Source organism: Megascapheus bottae, chromosome 20 (genome assembly GCF_031878675.1).
Source record: "Megascapheus bottae isolate mThoBot1 chromosome 20, mThoBot2.hap1, whole genome shotgun sequence".
In the NCBI taxonomy this organism is placed as follows: Eukaryota; Metazoa; Chordata; class Mammalia; order Rodentia; family Geomyidae; genus Megascapheus; species Megascapheus bottae.
In genome coordinates, this window is record NC_143528.1 from 8,469,506 (window position 1) to 8,482,490 (window position 12,985).

General features: G+C 42.3%; 1 non-coding gene across 1 annotated transcript; it reads right to left on the reverse strand.

Moving 5' to 3' along the window:
* Positions 1-12,582: 12,582 nt before the first annotated feature.
* LOC150049137 (small nucleolar RNA U13) lies at positions 12,583-12,686 on the reverse strand. Its single transcript, XR_016539075.1, has one exon. It is a non-coding gene; the product is annotated as a small nucleolar RNA U13 (small nucleolar RNA).
* Between the last annotated feature and the right edge of the window lie 299 nt (positions 12,687-12,985).

The following is a 12,985-nucleotide window of genomic DNA, read 5'->3' on the forward strand; positions in this document are numbered from 1 at the left end:
TAATTAACCACGATAAGTACCAGGACCAAAGCACAAATGCAAATATCACTAAGGGTTTTCACACCTCCCTCAATTTTGTCATGGTTTCCTTCCTGTGTCAGTGTTAAGTAACTGTGACCAAAATGCCTAAGAGAACAACTTAAAGAAGGCAAGATTTATTTGGGCTCATGATTCCAAAGGGTTCAACCCACCGTCTTTGGCTCCACCTACCCAGATAGAAGAGAGCAAGAGTGTGACAGAGGAAGCTTTTCACTTCATGGTAGCCAGGATGCAGAGAACACCAGGGACTGACAACCAGTTACAACCTTCAAAAGCTCACATCTCCCTCCCAGTGACCCAGGACTCACCTCCTAAATTTCCACTGCCTCCCAAAATAGCACCACCAGCTGGGTCCCAAGTATTCAAATGAGGACATTTCTCATTCAAGCTATTGTACCCTTAACACTCATTCCCTGACGTATACTAGATTCTTTAGTCTACATTGAACAAAAACACCTTCTGTGTTTCTGACTCTCTGCCAGGTTCAGAAGGACAGGTGTGGACAGACTGGAGACAAGAACAAACTGATCATTCTATGGAAAATATTAAGTTGTTTGCCACACAATAGCATTAAATTTCTACTGATGGTATTGAAGAATAAGAATCATGTCCATTTAGTTTTTTTCCTGATAAACTGGAAGATTAGAGACAGAACTTCAGTGTCAACTTTGTGCTTTGGCGTAGATTCGGATTCTTTCCCTATTTGACAATCTCAACAAGAAACCACAACATGTGTTCAGAAGAGGAAGAGGTGACACAAGAGGTATCATTTTATAATTTGCAGTATAAAATATGTATAATATTTAATATAGGTTATATATGTGCACTTTCTCAAGACAGTGATTGATACTGGGGCTTGGGTGTAACTCAGTGGTAGAGTGCTTCCCTAGCATGTTGAAGATCCTAGATTCAATGCTCAGCACTTACAATTAATAATAAACGTCAAGCCCATGGTAGGCACCAATGGATCATACCTGTAATCCTAGCTATTCGGGAGACTAATAGGTGAGGATTGAGGTTTAAAAGCCAGACCCAGTGGAAAAGTCTGTGAGACTCCTATCTCCAGTAAATAACTCAGAAAAAAACGGAAGTGGTGGTACTGTGGCTCAAGTGGTAGAGTGCTAGCCTGGAACACAGAGAAGTTCAGGGACAGTACTCAGGCACCGAGTTTAAGTCCTAGAACCACCCTTCCCGCCACACCCCCAAAAAGGTGAAGCCCACACATCTGTAATTTTACCGCTTGAAAAACAGGCTGGAAGGCCATGAGTTTCAGGTCAGCCTAAGTAAGTTCCAATCTAGTCTGGGCTAGAGCATGATCTTGTTCTAAATAAAACAAAGCGAAATGAAAAGAAAGAAAGGAAGGAAGAAAAAAGAAAACGGTGGAAGGAAAAGAAAGGGAAGAAGGAAGGAAGAAAAACAAAAAACTGCCACTTCGGGCTCATACCTGTAATCCTAACTACATAGGAAGCTAAGACATAGAGGATCTTAGCTCAGAGCCAGCCAGGGCAAAGTCTGTGACACTCAATCTCTATAATAGCAGCAAAATGCAAACAATGCCCTGAATTCAAATCCTAGTGCCAGAGTTCCCCCCCCTCGCAAAAAAAGAGGGGGGAAGAAAAAGAAAGTGGCCGATAGTTCAGTGATATGAATAGTATTTGCAGTGATTATGGTAACATTTCTTTAATGATGCAATGGTGGAGACCCATAATGTATATCCAAATGACAACTATTGATTGTCAGGTCAGGCATAAGTCAGAAAAGTAAAACAATAATGTAATTACAAATGTTCGAGGGAATCATTTTCTCTGCCACCTTCAACATTTAATTCTCTAGTGGGTTCTCTGACTTGGATTTTAATGTCTGCAGAAAACCATTATCCTTTTGGAGAGGTACAAAGTCCCATGAGGAGTTGCAACAGTAATCAGTACTAAGTCCCCCTGGGAAGAAGAAACATTTATCTATCTATCTATCTATCTATCTATCTATCTATCTATCTATCTATCTATCTATCTATATCTATCCATCTATCTATCTATCTATCTATCTATCTATCTATCTATCTATCTATCTATCTATCTATCTATGCCAGTCCTGGGGCTTGAACTCAGGGCCTGAGCACTGTCTTTGGGCTTTCTCAAAGCTAATGCTTTACTACTTGCGCCACAGTGCCACTTCTGGTTTTTTCTATGTATATGGTACAAGGACTCAAACCTGGGTGTTCGTGCATGCTAGGCAAGCACTTTACTACTAGACCAAACTCCAGGCCCCTTTATTTATTTATTGTGGGTCCTGGGACTTGAACTGTCCTGGGCACTGTCCCTGAGATCTTCAGCTGAAGTCTACTTTTCTACCCTTGAGCCAAGCCCCGCTTCCTGTTTTCTAGAGGTCAGTTGGAGATAAGTCTCAGGTCCTTTTGTGTCCCAGCTGGCTTTGAGCCTTGATCCTCAGATCTCAACCTCTTGAGTAGCTAGGATTATAGGCATGAGCCACTGCGCCCCGCCCTTTATTTATTTTTTTATTGGCTTTACTCAGGTTTGGACTCAGGACCTCACATTTGTGAAGTAGGAACTGTGCCGCATAAACCACATCTCCAGCCCTAGGGAAGAGTCCATGAACTTTTCTGCCTGGAATGGCTCTTTTAGCCCTCATCCTCAGAACTCAGCCTCCTGCATAGCTAGGAGTATAGACACAGATTCTGCTCTTTAACTTGCCTTAGGCCCTGCCTCTCAGATCATGCCTGTATTGCTGTCCACTTCCGAATAATATTCCTGGGTCTCAATGTTACACAGTAAGCAGTGCCATTTAACCACCAAAGGCAACACTCTCTTCCACACATGCCCACCCCATCCCCATCGCTGGGGTCTTTAGTGCCAGGTTTGTATTTCATAAAGCTTCTGGAAGTATTTAAGTACCAGCACATCCAGGTCCACACAGCTACCCCTCTAGCACCTCCTCTGTGCTGTTCCTTGGAACATGAGGAGCTGGGACCCTGTAGGAGACCTGTGACCTTCATGCTTGTCAAGTAGAAGGGCTGTAGTGTGAAGTACTTGAATTCTACTAGAAACATGGCTGGATTTAATTTATTATATATTTACATATATTAAATGTAGATTTTGTTTATATATAATTTAGTTGCTGCCAATAAGGATGCTTGAACTCAGGGGCAGGCACTCTCCTTTAACCTTTTCCCTTCCTGGCTAGCATGGCTACTACTTGAGCCACACTGGCACTTCAGCATTTCGCTGGCGACAAAAGTCTCACAGACTTTTCTGACTGGGTTTGCTTCCCCAGATCTTAACCTCCTGAGTAGCTAGAATTACAGGCACAAACCATCAGTGGTGGTTATAGGTTCTTTTTATGTATTAATTATTTTTATTGTAAAGTTTATATATGGAGGGGTTCTGCTATATTAGTCAGTACATTTCTTACCCCAAGTCCTTTATTTTAAAAAGCAGTATTTTCTTTCTTTCTTTCGTTCTTTCTTTCTTTCTTTCTTTCTTTCTTTCTTTCTTTCTTTCTGTCATAGAGCTTGAACTTGGGCCCTTTTTGCTCAAGGCTAATGCTCTGTAGAAGTCCACGCACCTCTGACTTTTAGGTAGATAACTGGAGATAAGGGTGTCAGGGACCTTCCTGTACAGGCTGGCTTTGAACGGTGGTCCTCAGATCTCAATCTGTGGAGTAGCTAGAATTATACAGATGAGTTACATATGCTTAGCTTCCCTAGGGTGTTTTGCTCAAGGAGATTAGAGTCCCAGGGATTTTCCTGCTTAGGCTGACTTGAAGCCACAATTCTCAGATATCAGCCTCCTGAGTAGCAGGGATTCACATGTGAGCCACCTGCGCCTTGCAAAAAGCAATATGAACATTTGTAACATGTTTCATTGTTCTGTTAGCCCAATTGCAAGTAAACTACTTTGGCCATCTTCATCCTTATTCACCTTCTGTTTTTTCATCTCTTCCTCCCTGGCACCCATCCCACCAATAGATCCTGTTTAGTGTCGTTTTTTAAAATCTTTTTTTAGTGTGTAGTAATTGTACCAAGTGGTTTCACCATGCGATTCAGTTAACTTTTAACCTCACTAAATTATATGTTGTGTGTCAGACAGAGAGATGCAACAGCCTTGTGTAGCACCCTCCTCTTGCCACACATATTAGCAGCTCTTGCACAATTACCCATGGAATATTCCCATCTTGGACTTTTTCCACACCCTAAATTTAGCAAGCTAGAATTATCTTCTAAGCACCACTTTAAGCAACCGTGTTTGAAAGGAAGAATACCAACAAGAAGGAAATCTGCATTTCCTCTTGGCTGTGTATAGTATCCCTGACTTGATCCTACATCCAGGACTCGATCTTATTTTGTGCTGATGATGGTACAGCGAAGACTATAACCCAGCAATTCGTTTCAGATTTGTAAGAGTAAAAACTTGTACACGTAGCTTGAGAAACATGAGAAGCACAGCTGCCACTGCCAAGCAGTAAATTACAGGCATTCCTGTTTTGTGTGTTCTGGAAATTGTGCACATTGAATTGAATAATTGCCTTCAGTTGGCTGGTGAGCTTTCATTATTTAAAGGAATTCTTTTGGTGGGGGGGCAGTAAGGGAGGTACTGGGTGCTATACCTGAGATATATCTTCAATCCTTTTATTAGAAGAAATACTGTGTTTCAGTCTTTTAATCCTAAAAGCAAGCACTCTACAACTGAGCTATACCCTCAGCCCAGGGAAACTGACCTGCTTATTGACCTGAAAAATCAGGATTAGAGAGAGAATAACCAAATTTCCCAAACTGGCCAGTTTAAATTGGCCTGATAATAACATGCCCACTGCTTTCATGGGTACACAAAAGAAAGTAACCTGATGTTAACCAATCAGTTCTTTCTGTTGTTCTGGTTACACGCTTCCAGGAAAGTAACTTTGAAATGGGCAATATGCTTTTTCTTCTTTTGCCTCTTTCTTCAGCCTGATCTGTCTATGTAACCAATTTCTCTTCTCAGCCCAGGGAAGCACCCATTCTCTCTCTCCCTCTCTCTTTGTCTCTCTCTGTCTGTGTCTGTCTGTCTGTCTGTCTGTCTGTCTCTCTCTCTCTCTCTCTCTCTGTCTGTCTCTCTTTAATTGTGTATACATTCATTTTTTTATTTGAATTAGGGAAGGGAAGGAGAAAAACAGTATGATGAGAGAAAGGACAAAGAGTGAACTAATGTAACAGCGATACTCACAAGACAATATGTTGGAAATAAACTTTACAACTTAGGAGGGGATGGGGGAAGGGAAACTAGGAGAAAAACATGGGAAGGGATAAAAATGTTGAAGAAGTGATGTACTTACTACCTTAAGAATGTAACTTTATCCCCTCTATATATCACCTTGACAATAAAATAAAATTTAAAGTAAAAGAAATGGCATATAGCAGTATCACCCATTCTCTTTTATAAAATGTTACTTGACTCTGTAGTATATGAAGCCATGCAATATAGTTAAATGGGGAGGATACAAAGAGAAAGTAGAGTAGAAATGGGAATAATGATCAAAAGTACTTCATATGCATGTGTGAAAATATAATAAACATACTTAAAGAATTGTTCAAGAAATCTGGACAGCAGTGGCTCATGCTGTGATGCTAGCTACTCCAGAGGCTGGCACCTGAAAATTAAGGTTCAATGCCAGCCAGAGCAGAAAAGTTCAAGAGACTCAATCTCCAATTAGTCAGCAAAATGAAGGTGTGGCTGAAGTGCTATAGCACTAGAGTGTATATAACAAAGAAGTTGAGGGAGCAGTGGCTCACACCTGTAATCTTTGCTCTCAGGAGACTGAGTGCCCAGGCACAAAAGGACCAGCGACTTTTATCTCGCATTAACCTCTAGAAAATGGGAAGTGGAGCTTAGCTCAAGGGTAGAGCGGCAGCCTTGAGCTGAAGTAGCCTTGAAGCTTGAAGAAGCCTTGTCCCTTGAGGGACAGCACCCAGATCGAGTTCAAGCCCCATGACCTACAAAAAAAAAAAGTTGAGGGATAGTGAGGCCCTGAGTCCAATCCCCAGCACTGGCATTAAAAAAAGAAGAAAAGAAAAGAAAGTCTTAAACTGGGTGCCAGTGGCTGATGCCTGTAATCCTAATTGCTCAGGACCTCCCTTTATACAATTAATGTACACTAATTAAACAACAATAATGAAAAATCATTAAAAGCCAGGAGTTTGTTTCTCATGCCTGTAATCCCAGCTACTCAGGAGACTGAGATCTGAAGACAGTGGTTCAAAGCCAGCCTGGGTAGGAAAGTCCTTACGACTCTTATCTCCAGTTAACCACTAGAAAACCAGAAGTGAGGCTATGGCTCAAAGTTATAGAATACTAGCCCTCAGCAAAAAAATCTTAGGGATAGTACCCAGGATCTGAGTTCCACCCCGGTGACTAACAAAAACAAATAATGAAAGCTATGTCCTCCAGGTATAACCCAGTGGTACCTTGTGTGAGGCCCTGGGTTTGATCTATAACACCACATGTACAAAATCATTGTCAAAAGATACATTAAATGGGATGTGACAAATTATACAGGCTTCTAGACATTCATACACAGTGAGACCAAAGGAGGAGATTCTAAGTAGGAACACAGAGACACAATGTCTATCTGCCTATCATAAAATAATGTTTATGAAATAAACTTCAGGAAATGGAAAGTAGGTTTTTTTATTCATAGCTGTTTTTCTTTTCTTTTTGTCTCATTTGTCTTTTTTGGGGGAAGAGGGGGTCATGGGGCTTGAACTCTGGGCCTAGGCACTGCCCCTAAGCTCTTCAGCTCAAGGCCCTACCCCTTGAGCAATAGTCCCACTTCTCATTTTCTAGTGATTAATTGGGGATAAGAGTTTAATGTTCCTTAGTGCCTGGGCTGGCTTTGAACAGTGATGCTCAGATCTCAGTTCCCTGAGTAGCTAGGATTACAGGCTATGTCTATCTTTAAGAGGTAGACAGGGCATGGAAATGGTGGGCCAAAGGGTAAACAAATGCAATAATGGTGCTCAGGAGACACTATATTGAAAATAAATACATGACTTGTGGGTAGGAATAGGAGAGATAAAGTGGGAGAGAAAGAAGGAAGGGATGACACTATCCAAAAAAAAGTACTCTTCCCCCCACAAGTCATGGATCTTGAATTCAGGGTCTGAGCACTGTCCTTCTCAAGGCTGGAGCTCTGCCACTTGAGCCACAGCACCACTTCCAGCTTTTTCTATATATGTGGTACCAAGGAATTGGAACCTGGGTCTTCATGTATGCTGCATGCTAGGCAAGCACTCTACCACTAGGCCAAACTCCTGGCCCAAGAAATGTACTCTTTACCTGACTTATGTAACTATAATCCCTTTCTATATCACATTTACAATAATAAACTTAAAAATTAAAATAAAATATACTAAGAGAGGCTTTTATTATTAGAATTGACTCACACACTTAGAGATGCTGAAAATATTCCATGATTGTCACCTGATAGCCGGATATCCCTGGAACTAGGCAGTATAATTCAGGTGTAAGTCCAAATGCCACTAGAAGACTTAAAACTCTGAGTTCTGATGTCCAAGAACAGGCAGAAGAAAACAAATAGGTCAGTTCAAGAAAATTCCCTCTTTACTTTTTTGTTCTATTGAACGTCTGGGTTAATTAGCTAGTGCCTTCTCACATTGAGTAAGAGATCTTCAACACTCTGGTCCAAATGACAATCTCTTCCAGACATATCCGGGGAAAAAAACAAACAAACAAAACAAAAACTTACCACCTGCCTGGGGACACCTGAAACAAATCAACTGAACACCAAAAATTAACTGTCACTGACATAGTGAAAAAATTATTTTAAATGACTGGAGACATGATATTTGTCACTCTTTACTAAATGTATCCTCCTGTCTACCGCCATACCACTCTGAACGCGCCCGATCTCGTCTGATCTCGGAAGCTAAGCAGGGTCGGGCCTGGTTAGTACTTGGATGGGAGACTAAATGTATCCTCCTAAAGACAAAAAAAAAAGAATAGCAAAGACATATTAAATGATGACACTCAGGAATATGGTTCTGTGGTGATGCATGCAGTATGGGGAAGACCAGTATTGTAACAAAGAAATCCCAAATTATGACTGATAATTATCTGTTTAGTAATAACACTATTGCAATGTTTAGTAATAACACTGTATGTTTAGGATAAAGCAAATAAGGAATTACGTGAATGTTAATTAAGAACCATGATTTTTTTTTGTCTGTCTTGGAGCTCTGTCCCTGAGCTCTTCAGATCAAGGCTACCACCCTATCGCTAAAGCCACACCTCCACTTCCAGAAGAACCAAGATTTTAAGGCAGACACCAGTAATCCTACCTACTCCAGAGACTGCGATGTGAGGATCTTGGTGAGGATCTTGGTTCAAACCCTCTGGGGAAGGAGAGTCAGAGATTTTTAATTACTAACATTATTTTTATTTTACTTTATTTACTGGTCCTGAGGCTTGAATTCAAAACCTGGGCTCTATCCCTGAGACTCTCCATGTACTTTACCACTTGAGCCACAACACCATCTCTCTCTCTCTCTCTCTCTCTCTCTCTCTCTCTCTCTCTCTCTCTCTCTCTCTCTCTCTCTCTCTCTCTCTCTCTCCCTCTCTCTCTCTCTCCCTCTCTCTCTCTCCCTCTCTCCCTTTCTCTCTCTCTCTCTTTCTCTCTCTGCCAGTCCGCTTGAGCTAAGGACCTGAGCACTGTCCTTGGACTTTCTCAGTCTCAGCACCACTTCTAGCTTTTCTCTATGTGTGTGGTACTGAGGAACTGAACTCGGGTCTTTATGCATGCTAGGCAAGCACTCTACCAGTAGGCCAAACTCCCAGCCCTGGCTTTTCTCTTTATGTGATACTGAGAACTCAAACCTGGGGCTCCATGTATGCTAGGCAAGCACTCCACCACTCCAAGCCACATTCCCAGCTTTATTTGTGATCAGTTGTGCTGCTTTACTTCTGGGCCTGGGCACTGTCCCTGAGCTTTTTTTTCTGAAGGGTTGCTTGAGCCACCATATGACTTATGGTTTTTCTGGTAGTTAATTTGAGATAAGAGTCTCAGGGAGCTGAGACTTCTCTGGAACTTTGAACTGAGATCCTCAGACCTCAAACTTCTGAGTAGCTTGGGTTACAGGTGCCACTAGCACCCAGCTTGCAAGAGATTTTTTTTTTCAGGTCATGGGGCTTGAACTCTGGGCCTGGGCATTGTCCCTGAGCTCTTCAGCTCAAGGTTGCTCCCTACTCCTAGACCCACAGGCCACTTCCAGTTTTCTGCTGGTTAAAAGGAGATAAGAGTCTCTCGGACTTAAGCCCGGTGTGGTGGCTCACGCCTATAATCTTAGCTACTCAAGAGGCTGAGATCTGAGGATCCAGGTTCAGAGCCAGTCCAGGCACAAAAGGACCAGAGACTCTTATCTCCAATTAACCTCCAGAAAATGGTAAGTGGGGCTTGGCTCAGGGTAGGGCGGCAGCCTTGAGATGAAGAGCTCAGGAACAACACCTAGGCCCAGGGATAGGGTGGTAGCCTTGAGTTGAAGAGCTCAGGGACAGCGCCCAGGCCAAGTTCAAGCCCAATGACCCACAATAAATACATAAATAAATAAATAAATTAATTAAAAAATAAAATCACTGACCTAGGTGCCCTGGTTGGCTTTGAACTGCGATCCTCAGATCTCAGCCTTTTTTGTCACTAGACCTGAGCCACCTGTGCTCAGCTGAAGAGATTTTTTAAATCTCCAATTAACCCCCCCAAAGTGGAGGCCATGGCTCAAGTAGTGCTCAGGGATAGCCTAGGCTGGAAATTCAAGCCCCAAGACTGGCACAAAAACATAACAAACAAAACAGGATTTTTCAGTGAAAGAGAAGGCATAGGAAATAGATAATAAGCTTGTCTAACCCCAAGCATGTAGATTTTTTGCATTAGAAATACCAGTATGGATTCATTGTTTCTTTCCTCTTTCAAAAGGGAAAGTGCTGGCGGGAGTTTTGCCTAGTGGTAGAGTGCTGGCCTAGCATGCACGAAGACCTGAGTTCAATTCCTCGGTACCACATACATAGAAAAAGGCCTGAAGTGGTGCTGAGGCTCAAGTGGTAGAGCTCTAGCCTTGAGAAAGTCCAAGGACAGTGCTCAGACCCTGAGCTCAAGCCCAGGACTGGCCAAAAGAAAAAAAAAGAGAGAGAAAGAAAGTGCTTCTACATAAAGGTCTTATTTTCTAGGTATCCAGTAGGATGACCCAGACCTAAAAGACTAAACTTGTGTCATGCCTGAATTCCTAGCTAAGATCTGAGGATCAGTGTTCAAAGCCAGCCCTACACAACAAAGTCCATGAGACTCTTTTCTCTAATTAATGACCAAAGCCCAGAAGCGGAACTATAGCTCAAGAACGATCTAGCCACTGAGGAAAAGAAAAAGAAAAAAAAGAAATCCTCAGAGACAGCTCCCATGTAAGAGTTCAAGCCCTAGGATGGGAACAAAAAATAAATGCTAAACCTGATACAGTTGGAATGGGGAAATGCTCTAGACTAGAATCTTCTATTCTCGCTTGGTGGCTCACATGATGGGCTGAAGATAATCTTCTTTATCTCTAGAGGGTTCATGTGATTTCCTTAAGATAAAGTCCAGACTTCCTTAAAAAAAAAAAATCCCACTTTCCAATTTCAAGGGTAAAGTGTGAAAGACAAAAGAACACAACATCCCTCACCCTGAACTCTAAGTAGTGACCAAATTATTTAGGGAGGGGGAAAAGGGAGAGTGGTTTCTGTTATCTCATAATCTTGTCCTTTTAGATAAAACCCCCGGCCTCTACCTTTCTGTGCAGAGAAAGGACTAACTCCAGCATTCTTTTATCCAGGTGCTCCGTAATTTTCCTCCACAGATTCTTTAGGTTATTCTTCTTTAACTAGTGCTCTGCCACTTGAATGACAGCTCCACTTACAGCTATCTTTGGCACCGAATTGGAGATAAGGTTTTCATGGACTTTCCTGCCTAGATTAGCTGTGCAACAGCTAGGATTATATGCTTGAGTCACCAATGCCCAGTCCTTGCTCCCTTTATTAGCTTTTTCAATCAAACCTGGCATTTCACTATTGGAGAGGTAGCTCCACTCTGGCTTTTTGGGTGCTCAATTGGAAGTAAGTCTCATGGACTTTCTGGCCTAGACTGGATTTGAACCTTAATTCCAGATCTCCGGCTGTTGAGTTGCTAGGATTACAAGTATGAGCTACCTTGTTTTGTTTGTGATAGTTGTTTTGTTACAATGCTTCATTAGTGTGAATTGTGATTTTTCCAATACTACCAGTTCTGTGTCGTTTATCAACCTACATACTATTTAGGTGCTGTGAAATATGTAGTAGAACAAATGCTTAGTTTCTTCCTCACCTTACCAATTTGCAAAATAAGAGTTAATTCCTTAGGCAACGGAAAGGTGAAGGAAGTATTTTTTTACACTGAATTTATTGTCTTGCATGTAATTATGTTTCCATTGCGACAGGCAAAATATTCTTTTCATTCTCATATTGCCTTTAGCCAATTGGTACACTTTCATTATGGCTCCTGGGTCCTCTCCACATTTTTCAGTAATATTTGACAGCCATCAAAATGCCATAAGGCCATCCTCTATACTTTGTCTCAATTCAGACATCTGTCATTCTTTAAGTAATGATTGGCCCTTTTAGTGAGAAAGTACATTTGGATTGTAAATGGGTTCTTACTAGCCAGGAAACATGTCCATGGCTGAGGGCCTGCTCTTTTCTCTTAAGCATATATCCTAGAGTGCACAGAATGGCCTCACAGAGCTGCATTGTGTAAATGAATGGTGGTTTGCACAGCCAATCTTTTGTGGATGGACATGTGTATTCAATAAGCGTCTATTGCATGACTAAATTGTGCCAGGCACGAAGGACAAAGACATGGTGGTTGATTTCAGGAAACTCAGTGTAGAGGAGAGGATGTATACAATACAAGTACTTTCTTTCCATCGAAGCAGAGCAAGAATCCATCTAGCACCAGGAATACCTAGAAGAAACTCTCATATACAAAAAAGGATACAACAATCTCCTTATTGATTGGCGTCTAGCTCCACTTGAGCCTTGAGAGAAAATGGTTATCGGTGCTTGGAATGGTTAGGAACATCGTGAGTGCCACCAATTGGTCAGGGCAGGGCAGACCAAATGAGAGAAGAGGAGAAAATTCTCCAGGAAAGAGGAAATAGAAGGAAATTCAGTTCAACTCTGGGCCTTGCACTCTGACTCTCCCCCTCCCCCCCCTCATCCACGCCCTGGCCTCCTAAGGCCGGTGTCCAATCAGTTAAGCCAAGTCCTTTCTGGAAGGACATGGAAGAGTCTCAGTCTTTGGCTGGCTTGGACCCCAGATCCTTAGACCTCAAGCTCCTGGGTATCATCAACAAGGATTTCAGGGACCTCCCCCGCGCCCCCTGGTGGAGGGCAACGCAGGGATTCCCTCCTTGAACTCCACGGACATCACTCCAGATCGACATCCCAGCAGAAGGACAAGCAAAGGACCCCCAGTTCACGTCAGATGGGTAGTGTGCCCACGTCGTAACAAGATTTGAGGGAGGCACATGTCACGCAGGCGCGTGATGACCCAATCATCATGCTTATGAACCGGAAAAGGATCAGCCTGCGCGCTTGTGAAAAAACTCCTGAGTACGCGTGACTCATTTTTAGGAAAGGGTGAGTCATAGAGTCTAGCAAAATACAATATTAATCTGATAGGTTCCCATGGCATTTCAACTATAGTGCTGATATTTTTTGACCATTTCTTTTCTTTCTGCTCGTAACAAATAAAAAGTAGAAGCAAACTCAGTGGGCGGATGGTTCTCTATGCAAATTAGACGCCTTAGCTCCACCCTTTTGGCGCTTCATTTCCCACCCCTCAGCCTGGCTCTTCTTTGCTTGACGACCCCAGGTCGTGG